General features: G+C 35.0%; 1 pseudogene; it reads right to left on the reverse strand.

Annotated features, from left to right (window-relative positions):
* Positions 1 to 489: 489 nt before the first annotated feature.
* Positions 490 to 10,944, reverse strand: LOC113315419 (annotated as a pseudogene).
* Positions 10,945 to 12,125: the final 1,181 nt, after the last annotated feature.

Below are 12,125 nucleotides of genomic sequence, written 5' to 3' on the forward strand. Positions count from 1 at the left end.
ATGAATGACCCATAACTCATAATGTTGTCGTTAATTATAAAGTGAAAAAAATACGTGGCACTGGCACATGTGAAAAAAATCTCAGCCATAAAAAATCGTCGAGATCAAATGATTTTTGATGAACGTCCCAGAACTCACAACATGGCATTGGCACATGTGATATAATACGTGGCACTGGCACATGTGATACCATACGTGTCTGCTATCAGTTCCATCTAATCTAAGCCGTTGATTCTTCACGGGATTAACAGTACTATCATATACACCAATACGACGACACGTGTATAAAGGGTATATGGGTAATTTTGGCGTCATTATCTCATCTCATATGAAGACAAATTGACCGAATTGACCAAGAAATTGACAAAAGTAACGGATTTGGATGGAAACATGGATGGAGGTCTAGTTTTGCAATGCGAAAAAAAAGTGTCCTAGAGTTGTAACCCAAGGTAAAAACTAGGCCCTTATGTGTATATAATCCATCTTTCTTTTTATATAGTTTGTTGCCAGCCATTCTCTACTGCTTAAACACAGATTACAAGCAAAATCTCATTCTAGAGCAACTGATGATATAATATTACAAGGCAAAATCCAAAACAAGCAATAGAAATGAATAGAAGAAGAGCAACAACTTCTTCAGTGAACTATTGAAATGCATCCCGCTTGAAATTGATGGAGAGAAAGGTACATGTTGTGGATCTTGGAAAGCTGTAAGATTTTCCTTTGAGCATATGTAGTGACAACGACTTGGAGGAGCAATTCGGAGTATACCCTTGCTTGTTAAAAGATATATATCCTTCCTATTATCCTTTGACAATGCATAAACATAGCCCAAATTTAGGTGAGATTTTTCTTTCTCCAAATCACACTGAATCGGAGAGCCATGAGAACAATTAAATGGAATCTTAGCAGTAGTGAAACTCCCGCTGTTTTCCGGGTTCTCTGTCCCTCCCCATATAGCAAACCCATATAAATCTGAAAACAAGTATCTGAGATTTCATGCACAACAAAAAAATTAGCAATCAGACTAATTCATGTTTGTGGCGATACAAGTTGAGAATAACGTAACTTACTTGCCATATAAGCATGGATCAGTGGCGGACCTATATACAAAACCACCTGCAATGGACGAAGAACCCTCATTCGTATTGACAGGAGAGTGATCATATCCCATTAAAGGAAAGATAAGGTTTGTGGAGTTGTTAGTCTTGTTTCCTCTTGAAGAATTCTGAGAATGGAAAGGGAATGTTCCCTCAAAATATGGCCATCCGTAGTTTCCACCTTTTGTGACTAAATCTACCTCTTCATATTGATCCTACAAAAACTACTCCATCAAAAACAACAGCAACGCATATTCAACAACTAATAAGTATCTCATCAAAAAATGCAAATTAGCATAAAGAAGTGGCAAGAACATAAAGTAATTTCCTTGCCAGAGTCTATACAGAGAAAGTAGGATGGTCTCTCTGAATCCCAACTGCAACGCCATGGGTTTCTTAATCCCAAGGCCCAAATTTCAGGAAGGAATTCCTTGTCATACAGAAACGGGTTATCTTTTGGTATTGAGTAGTTTCCCCATGCATTCAGTTTGGTTAATTCTGCCTCACCTGACAACACACTGTACCATTACCAAAATGTACATAAAAGCATGTCCAAAGGGATTTATCTGAGTAAGTATATGCAGTAAGCGTGTAATGACAAAGAAGAGCATTACTACATTTTCTTGTAAATTGCCTCTCACAATTAGTAATACTCACTTGGAAAGTTATCAACGTCAAACCTCAGAATTTTCCCAAGCAAGGATTTCTTGTTTTGAGCGAGATTGTACGGATCAAGTTCAGTTTCTCGGTCTCCTGTCATGAAGTATATGCACCCATCTGGACCAAAGATGATTTGCCCCCCATTAGCATTTGTATATGCAATGCCCATTGTGAATATCCTCCTCACTTCCACCGGATTTCCTTTTATTGCCTAAGGAAATGGAATCAACAAGAACTGTATTAATATTTTTTTTTTTAGTAGAAGTTGCAAATATCATGCGCTAGATAATTACCGAGGATGGATCAAACCCGCTATTGTTAGCGGTATACTCTGAGATAACAGAATGAAACTGGCATGGTCGATCCCCGTAAGAAGAATGAAGCTTTGAAGGATCACAGTTAACATCTGTGTTACATGAACATCTTCCAGAACATCCAGACCAATGGTCCCTATCACAATTATATGACACAAAGAAACGACCATTGTGTGCAAAGTTCGGATGGAATGCTATACTCATCAACCCAAGCTCGGTACTAACATGTACTGTTTCAGATAGATCTACAAATGGATTTGATTCATCTAGCACCATTGCTTCTCCAGTTCCCTCTTTGGGAACATTCACCAACCATATTTTACCTTGTTGGCTAGACAAGAAAACACGGTTAGATCCATCTGGATGTGCAGTCATATCAAGATAAGACCCATTAGCTAATTTCTCAAGGCAAATGCCATTTGGTGGCTGTAGATTTTCCCTATTACGTAGCACAGCTGATGTCCCGTTGAAACATACTAATCCATCATCTGGAGATCCACCGAACGCTTTACAGAAACTAGTATTTGACTTCCAAAGATCAGCTAATTTAGAAGAAGTAGAACGAACTGCTACTTTAATTTTAATTTCGTTGTGAGGGTGCAAATGGAGAGTTTAGTATGGATGTAGTTTGACATGCATCCCATACCTTTGAACAGAAATTATTTGAAGATGTATCGGATAGAGCTGCGTTCGCCGAAACGGTACAGAGTGTAGGAACTGATCGAGTCCCTAAATTACCTCCAAATAAATCCCAAGAGAATTGATGGCATTGCTGCAAACTCATTAGTATCCAAAAGTTAGGATGTGATGAAATGTTAACACATGAATAGATGATGACAAATACATGATTCATTTGCTGAAACTAGTATAAGCAGCTCAAAATCAAGACATACCGCGCAAATTATAGATTTCAAAAGAAAAGCACAAAAATGATCAGAAATGTTTATAGATTGAAACACTTTCTGCAATTCCAGATCCTGGTTAGTGTCGCAGCAGACACTATCACCACTAGGACAGAAAACCAAAGGTGTCTTGGGAGTAAATGGTGCCTCTGTGATAATCAAAACAACAAAAACCAAAGGTTTCAGCTAAACAATCTCAGTATAACATGCACTAAAATGAAATAACAATGGCAGAGAGAGATACTTGAATCAATGCATAAGGGAAGAGAAGCAGAAGGGAGTACAAGTAGTAGCAAGCACCTTACCCTGTCATACAGAATCCAATATCCATGTCTCTCTCCCTGTCATACACAATCACTACTAGACACTTACCCTGCACCTGCACGCATCTCCAAGTTCCACATTTTTTGTAGTACTATGATGAAATACTAGAAACTTCTCTCAAGTCTCAATGTATAAGAAGGTGGCAGGTTCATCTTTGTTTATTGGGGAATATGGTTTTACGGCCCTCACTTTGAGAAAATATGTATCAGTGGAAGTAAACAACAACTCAGCACAGATTTATAGATTTGTATATATGGATTTATCATTCAGTTCACATTTTTCTTGAATAACCCCCACCAGACTCTATTTTGAGCTTTGCCCTTCCTACTCAAAAACAAATTGATTTTTCTACATCTGGTTATTTGTTTTCTAAATCTTATCAATGGTGTTGCACCCATATGTAAAACCAAAGGTGCATATCAGTTGAAGTACAAGCTGATAAATTAAAATTAAATAATTTTGAAGCAAGAATCAAGACTGGAAATGAATCCCAAGTTTCAATGATATTAAATAAATGCTTCCTCATTCTGAACGATTAGCTAGTAGCTACACGGATCCAGGAAAATTGGTAAAATCAAGGTATCCGATATCTTAAAAGGAAACATTTTTGTAGTTGAATGGCTCAGATATTTGAAGTCCGGAACGATAAGTAAAATCTGATACTCTTATGATATCCAAGGATCTTTAGTATAGCCGTTGGACTTTTCTATCGTCCAGATTGGATAAGTGAAAACTACAGGAAAATTCATTTTACAGATTTCTTTTATTGTGAAATCCACGCTTAGAAAAGTTCAGGCGCGCACTCATTTTCTAGGGGGAAATTTTCTCCCACACCCATAATTTCTAAAATTGTTTCTTCGCTTATTCTTTCTCGTTTTTCTTTCAATACTTCTTTTATTCTTCTTTCCTAATCTTTTTTTTGGATTCGAAAACATTCAGAGAAGAAATGGGTTTTGACTAGAGTTTGGTATGGTAATCAAATTGAGATATTGGAGTTCAAGAATGAATTTGAAAAGGGGATCTGAACCGAGAGAAGTTTTGGTCGAATATGAGATGGGTTTTTGGTGGTTACTCGTACTGTAAAAGATAAATATGTGATAGAGAAGTTGGTGTTGCCGTACGATCGAGATAATGTCATAGAAGAGGTTGATTGAGTTTGTGGGGATTTGGATAATGAATTTTAGCCGAGAAAATAAGAAAGAAATGGAGTATGTTCCGATTAATCAATGGCCTGCTAATCAAGGTCTAGGTGGATGTATTAATTGGGTTTTATGGATCGATCGAGATCATAAAAGAGGTGTTGCTTGCTCTGAAATATATGAATGTATGGACTTTAACGAGATTACAAGGAAAAGATGGTTTTCTGTCGGAAATTGTCGATGAAGGAAGAAATATTAAGATAGGGAAAAATATAAGTTCTGCCATTAATTTGTGTTTTTGATGATGACAACTACAAGGGGTTTATATTGAATTTGTGTCTTTCAGGGGTGTATTGCTTGTTTGTGAGACGCATACGGGATGTTCGCAAAAATGTTTGAATTACCGTCTCTTGCACTAGGATTCAAAAACTCTCCATAATCATTAGATTCTTATTTTTTGGTTTGCTAGCTTTATTGATTCTTGGTCGCGGACGAAACAATTTCATTTAATTGGTTTGATGGTCTAAAGGGAGACTGGCTTTAGTCACTTTGTGAATTGATTAATGCATATTCAACTGAATTGATGGTCTTCAAACTTCAGTACACCATACACAGACCACTTCGTTTACAAGACTCTCTTAAATCACTTCTTATCACCCACTTTATTATATTCCCTTCGTTTTCTTGTACTGGGCAGAGCTATGTGTTGATATTGCAAGGCTGAATTAGTAAGCAGGTGATGGAATCGATCGTTCTGCAGTTTTTTTTTCATAACTTGTTATGCAGTCCAGAAAACGGTTGCATAAAATGTTATGCAGTCCAGAAAACGGTTGCATAAAACGTTATGCAACTACCTTTTTCTTAGTATTGAAACCAACAAAAAATAAGGTTGCATAACTTGTCATGTACCTACAATAATATATCTACATAATATATTATGCAGTCGTGAAAATGGATGCATAACCTGTTATGCATCCGAATATATGACTGCACAATGCATCATGCATCGAGAAAATTGTTGCATAATCTTTTATGCATCGAGAAAATAAATGCATAACCTGATATGCATCCGTAAATATGGATGCATACTGCATTATGCATCAATTTTTTATGTACGCACTAAAATCAACCAAAACAATGGTTACATAACTTGTTATAGATGCATAACTTTGTTATGCAGATGCATAATTTGTTATGCAGTCGAGAAAATGGTTGCATAATTCGTTATGCGTCTGCAGATTGTGTTATGCATCTTTTTTGGTGGCTGCATAATGGTTATGTAGTCACTTTTCGGAATCTTGCCTAAAATGATGATCACCTCCGATTTTTTCGTGAAAAATAAAAATTTGATATTGTTGTTTGTACTCGTTGCTTAGCTCTCTTAAAAAGATTTCCAACGATATAAAATTTATAAAATTCCAAGGCATGGATTTTTAGATATGTTATATCCAAGTTGCATTGCCAATTATACTCCTGATGCATAACCCGTCATACGGATGCATAATCTGTCATGCAAATATTTTTAATAATTTCATATAATTATGAGTGTCACGGTACCTAAAGTTAATTGTGGGTCTGACAATGAAAATATTATTTTTTTTGGACCTGCGCCTAATTTTCCCATTGGATAATCCACTTAACCTAGTGTAACTGATTTTATAAAACAAAGACTCTTGCCAGGCCGCACAAATAGACTAAGAAAAAACCATTCCCTCAAACTCAAAGTCTCCTCATGGTGGGCCCACAAATGGCCTGCCGCTAATCCCTGAGGGGTGGGTTTTGCATGGTCCATTTGTGCGGTGTATGTAGAATGACTATAAGATTAAACTACCTTTCTAGTTAAACTAGTTTTTCATCCGTGATATGCATGGGATTGTTTCTCGCTTGTGAAATATTGAGACCGTGTTTTAGAATTGGTAAAGTCATGACTGTAAGAACTAATAGAGAAATCGGTAAACTGATAAAAACAATTAAAACTAAGGTCGTCTCTAATGGTGCATGGATATTTATCCCATGCGGAGACCTAAAAAAAGGTATTTAACAACATAAAGTCAAATATTTTTTTTGCTTTTGATAAGCATATTCAGTGGTAGTTGTATCTATATCTACTTTGATAAATTTGTCACCTATCCGTAGAAATTTAATTCACAAAATCTAACAAATAAATAAAACAAAAATAGACTGATGACTTGGGTATGGATGAGAGTCTCCAAAATTCCATATTCTCTTCCAAACTCAAACTTCCATATCAGATTAAATATCAATTATCCAACCACCACTGGAGTGATTTTTTGTGGAGAGTTTCTAAAATCTTAGGTGGTCTCAATATTTTTAAAAACCCGTACTCCATTGGAGATGCTCTAATAAAGCATCTAAACTTCCGTAGCATTCTTTTCGGCTTTAGATATTGGATAAAAGTTCCCCTCCAATAAGTCTGATATTAATTCCATGAACTTTTGGAGCTGATGCTCTTGTTGTTTTACATATTCTTTCTTTTTTGGTTCGCCCAATCACTCTACTTCATCAATAAAAGTGTCATCAAGATCACGATACATCACAATCTAAAAAAGAAAAAATCTCATTCACCTACTTGATTTTTCTATAGAAATTCTTTCATCTCGATAATATCATATGTCATTAGAGCTTCTCCAATGGCATGTGTGTAGAGATAAATGTCAAAATCCACCTATAATATACATCCATTTTCTCTAAAATCATTCTCCAACCCTAATGTCTTAAACCAACGTATAGATGATTTTGGGTAAACATTGTGAAGGTGAATGTCTAGTTTTAGATATTCTCCTTGACATTGTCTACCATCCTAGTCAGCTTTTACTTAATTGAGTTGACTTTAATATATTAACCAACCATTTTCATCTCTAATAAAATCTTAATTGTGGAAAAAAAGATTGTACTAATTGAAAGAAGAGGTTACATGCAACACTGTTGGAGATGAATTTTTTTCTCTCTTTAATATTAAGGAAAAATTGATTGAGGATGTATTGTTTGTGTTACCACATAGGAAACACATACAATGACCACTGGACAAGCTATTATATTGGCAAGATCATATGAATATTGAGGAAAATTTTCTTAGATAGATCATCGCCGTTTTAATTTTTTCCTTTTCTCTACACTAACCTAAAAGAATTTTAAATGAAAGTCATCGATATAAAACAAATTAGAACCTGAATCTAAATAATATACAGAGAATAAAACCAAATACAAAAAGTACAATAAAACAATATGCATAAAGCATTAGAATATCATATTGTTTAATAAACCTAAATTTTTGCAATGAAATATTTTCATCATATTTGGTACCCGCAGTGATGCGTGTTTGGACGGTGAAGTGGGATCTTATATTTTCTTGGATAAGACTATATTTACCGTTTAAAATTGAAAGCAAGTAATATGACTGTCAAGAAATCTACAAAAAACTATAACTATGAGTAATTACTTGCCTATTGACAGTTCATTTATTTAAACCTGTGTTCTCTGATAAGTGCTTGATATAAAGAGACCTATGGTAAACATTTCATGGTCAACAGATTTTTCCCAGTTCAAACCAAATAAGTACATAAGAAAAGTAAACGAACGCAGAAAACGACAGTAGAACAAAAATAATATGTGAGTCAAATATGTGAACTAAATAAAAGGTTTCTTATCGTCAAAAGATATACCATTCCCTTCTTTGTGGATAATTTTTTGATGGAGGCGTTTTTGGATGGGTCATGGAGGATAAATGATATGTTGACACATGTTTTTCATAACAATCGATTCTAACAAATTTTGATTCTACAAATATGAAAGAAGTATATTTTTGGAGAAATTTATTTTTTCCTATCTTTGATAATTTTGGAGACAGTATTTATAGAATCAATTATTATGAAAAACTATGAAAAACATGTGTGAATATATCATTTGTTCCCCATGTCCCAATCCAAAAACGCCCTCATCCAAAACTTATCCCATTTTCCTTGTCTAGTGCTCGTGCATTTGCGGTATCCAATCTCCATACTCTTACTCGAGTTGTGAAAGCCCAAGGAAGAAACGGAGCCTGCTTGAAGCATGTTGCCTACCCATCTTAGGGACGAGCAACAAATGGATGGGTGTGGATTTAGCACCATCCACGTCCAATCCATTAAAATTTCGGATTTCAAAAATGCACCCACATCTAGTCCATTACCCAACGCTTTGATATCCGTGGGTAAACGGATGAACCAAAAGGATACAGATGAATTGGTGAATTTCAAAATGGGGAAATTAGGCTCAGGCCCAACCCATGGATAACCCATAATATGAGGTCCTTAATTAAAAAAAGTTTAAATCTAGGCCCCGAGTTTTTAAAAGACCTTGATACCCTTATGCATATTGTCAAGCCCATAATTAAATAAAATTTAAATCTAGGCCCAAAATTATTAAATCTAGGCCCGAAATTATTAAAATACAGTGCGAAGGTGTAAACAGAAGTTACACATGCATATGGCATGTGTAACCAGAAGTTACACATCCTTATGATATGTGTAATGCAAAGTTACACTTGTATATATATATGCAAATAAATAGACATCAAAAAAAAAAACACAAAAAAAAAGTTATTACTTTAATATTCATTTACAATAATTTCTTAGCATGTGTAACTAGAAGTTACACACGCATCTGTTTAGTGTAATTGAGAGTTACATATGTGTCTATCTAGTGTAACTGAGAGTTACACATGCATCTGACTTGTGTATTCAGCGTCAACTCCAGTTCCAGCGAGACCATTACCACGTTTAACAATTAGCTTTTATGAAGTTATCTAAAACCTGAAATATAACAACAAGCAATCAGTATTTATACGATTAAAATGAACAGTACATAAAACAATGTATATTTCAGTTTCACAAGCATCTGACTAGTGTAGCTAGCGGTTACACATGCATCTGAATTGTGTAACTGAGAGTTACACATGCATATAACATGTGTAACTAGGAGATACACATTCATCTGGCTAGTGTAGCTAGCAGTTACACATGCATATGACTAGTGTAACTAGGAGTTACAATACATATTGATATGTGTACCCAAAATCAGTATGTGTAAGTAAAAGTTACACATCTAATTAACATGTGTAACTTGCAGATACACATGCATCTGAATTATGTAACTAGGAGTTACACATGCATCTGACTTAGATATGTCAACATAAAATCAGCAAATCCATCTCTAAATGAATAACACTAGCAAAAACGAGAGGTGACTATCAAGCAATTACCAGTCATAAAATAATACAGTTAACCTTGCAAGTGAATGAGAAGCTCTTAATTAAGATATCACTGCTTCAGCAGAAAGAGTTGTTAGCACTGTATTAACAGAAAGACGTTTTACAGTGCTAGTCTAGATGTACCTAAGCCATTTTCATATTATCGATGACGAAGGACATTTTAAGCAACAGAAAGTAAAGCTTCAGACAGTAATTATACTGGCAGAATAATACAAACACCTGGGAACCTTGTGCTAGCACATTAATATCGCAAAAAATGATCACACAACTGATTCAGCAGGGTATAGATATGAACCCAGGAAAACAAAATGCATGTGTAATCAGTAGTTACACATGTAAACAATAGTTACACATGCATATTAGCATAAGTTACACATACAATCATCATGTGTAACTAGAAATTACACATCTAATTATTATGTGTAACTATAAGTATAACCTGCATCTAATTAGTCTAATCTGCATCCACTACTACTCCCTACTACTAGGACTTGATGTTCTTTTCTCAATTTCATAAATATAACCACTATAACATATCCCATCAAATTAGCATGTGTAACTATAAGTACATATGCATATCCCATCAAATTAGCATGTGTAACTATAAGTTACACATCTAATTTGCATGTGTAACTAGTAGATACACATTTATTTGGCTTGTGTACCTAGAAGTTACATATTTAATTAGCATGTGTAACTACTAGTTACACATCCATAGTCTGCCAATGCTAGTTAAACGTGCAAATTGTCATGCATATGGCTTGTGTGATGTGCAGTTAAACAGATGTATGAGTTAAGTGAAACCATTCCAGACCTATATCCATATACTACCTTTCAAGAAAAAGAAGTAGCTAGTCGTAAGTAATCAAGAAGGCTTACTTGATAACGGTGTTCACTTTATCTGTCTGGATGTTTACATCTTCTTGAAAGCATCCTTATTTTCTTCTTCTTGTTGTCTTCAATCTTCTTCATTGCGGACTCGGTGGTGAGTGGGTATTTCAGGATCTGGTAATGGTCCAGCTTGTTCCTTGGTAGTGCACTAATATATTGGTACTTGGGATTCCTTGCCTTCTGCAATGTCTTTGGCCTGTGAAATATGACTGATGTGCAGATATTCTTAGCCTTCTTCTTAATGGTTGATGCTCCAGCTTTGACAGCCTTGGAAGCTTTGTTAGCCAGCACCTTAGGGTCAGCCTTCTTAGTAACTACATGGCAAGCAAATGATATCAGTACCATAGCAGCTAGAACACTTCTCATACAAATGAACAAAACATGACATCCAAAAATCAAAAACCAATGGACACAGAATAGTCAAATCTATCTCATAACTGAATAAACTAGAGCAAGTATACAAAACTTAATAGTTCACCCTTACAGAGTTACAAACTCTACAAAAAGAAGGTAAAATTAAAAATGTTACAGTTAGATAGAAGTTTCATATTAGGTTACATATGCATATACCATCAAATTAACATGTGTAACTATAAGTCACACATCTAATTTGCATGTGTAACTAGTAGATACACAAGCATGTTATGTTTTGTTAGCTATTGCGGTAATTCTATTCTCTTACGATGATTGAAAAGGAATACACAGATGCATATCTTGAAGTTTACCTTCAACAAACTCGACGGTTTCAAATTTCAGTAAAAATCTTGCTCAAACAAATAAGATACATGTTCTGTGATTCTCATTACCTTAAGTCAATCTATACTTCTGTACCTTCGCAAAAGATAGTTTAATTCAATATAATCTTATAATGCTTGTCCATGAATGCAAGTTTCTGATTTTCAATTGCTAAGACATGAAGCAAAGTATATCTTTAGTGTTTCTGTTTTCAATTACTAGGACAACATTGACCAAATGAATTTTCAGAAAAATAAGGCTCTTAATAACTATATACATTGTTTACGTGTATGTGTGGATTGCAGGGAGTGGTGGTGTTGATAATGATACCAAAAAAGTGGTTAAGCAGATGAGGATGGTTTTGTCTAGTGAGCTTCAGGTAAACATGACTCCATAAAATTTGATTGTGATTGCCACATTTCTAGGTATCTATATATGTTGGCATATGGATGTCTAACTGCTAGTTATCCGAAACCTGTAACTAGCAGGATGTGTAACTAGCAGTTACACATTCTGGGATATAAAGTTTATGTTATGTATATTGCAAGTTCTTATGAAAAGGTATATCATGCATATTAGAATGACTAGATAACATTGTTCGGCAGTTGCTTTATGGCCAGCTTGTTCTCAGTAAAGGACCATCATTCAGTTTGGATGAGGATCTAGCAGTAACTACCAGGATGTGTAACTGCTAGTTACACATCCTGGGATATAAAGTTTATGTTATATATATTGCAAGTTATTATAAATAAAACTATAACAAGCTTGGTAATACCCAAATTCCACCTTCG

The sequence above is a fragment of the Papaver somniferum genome, chromosome 10, assembly GCF_003573695.1.
Source record: "Papaver somniferum cultivar HN1 chromosome 10, ASM357369v1, whole genome shotgun sequence".
NCBI lineage: Eukaryota > Viridiplantae > Streptophyta > Magnoliopsida > Ranunculales > Papaveraceae > Papaver > Papaver somniferum.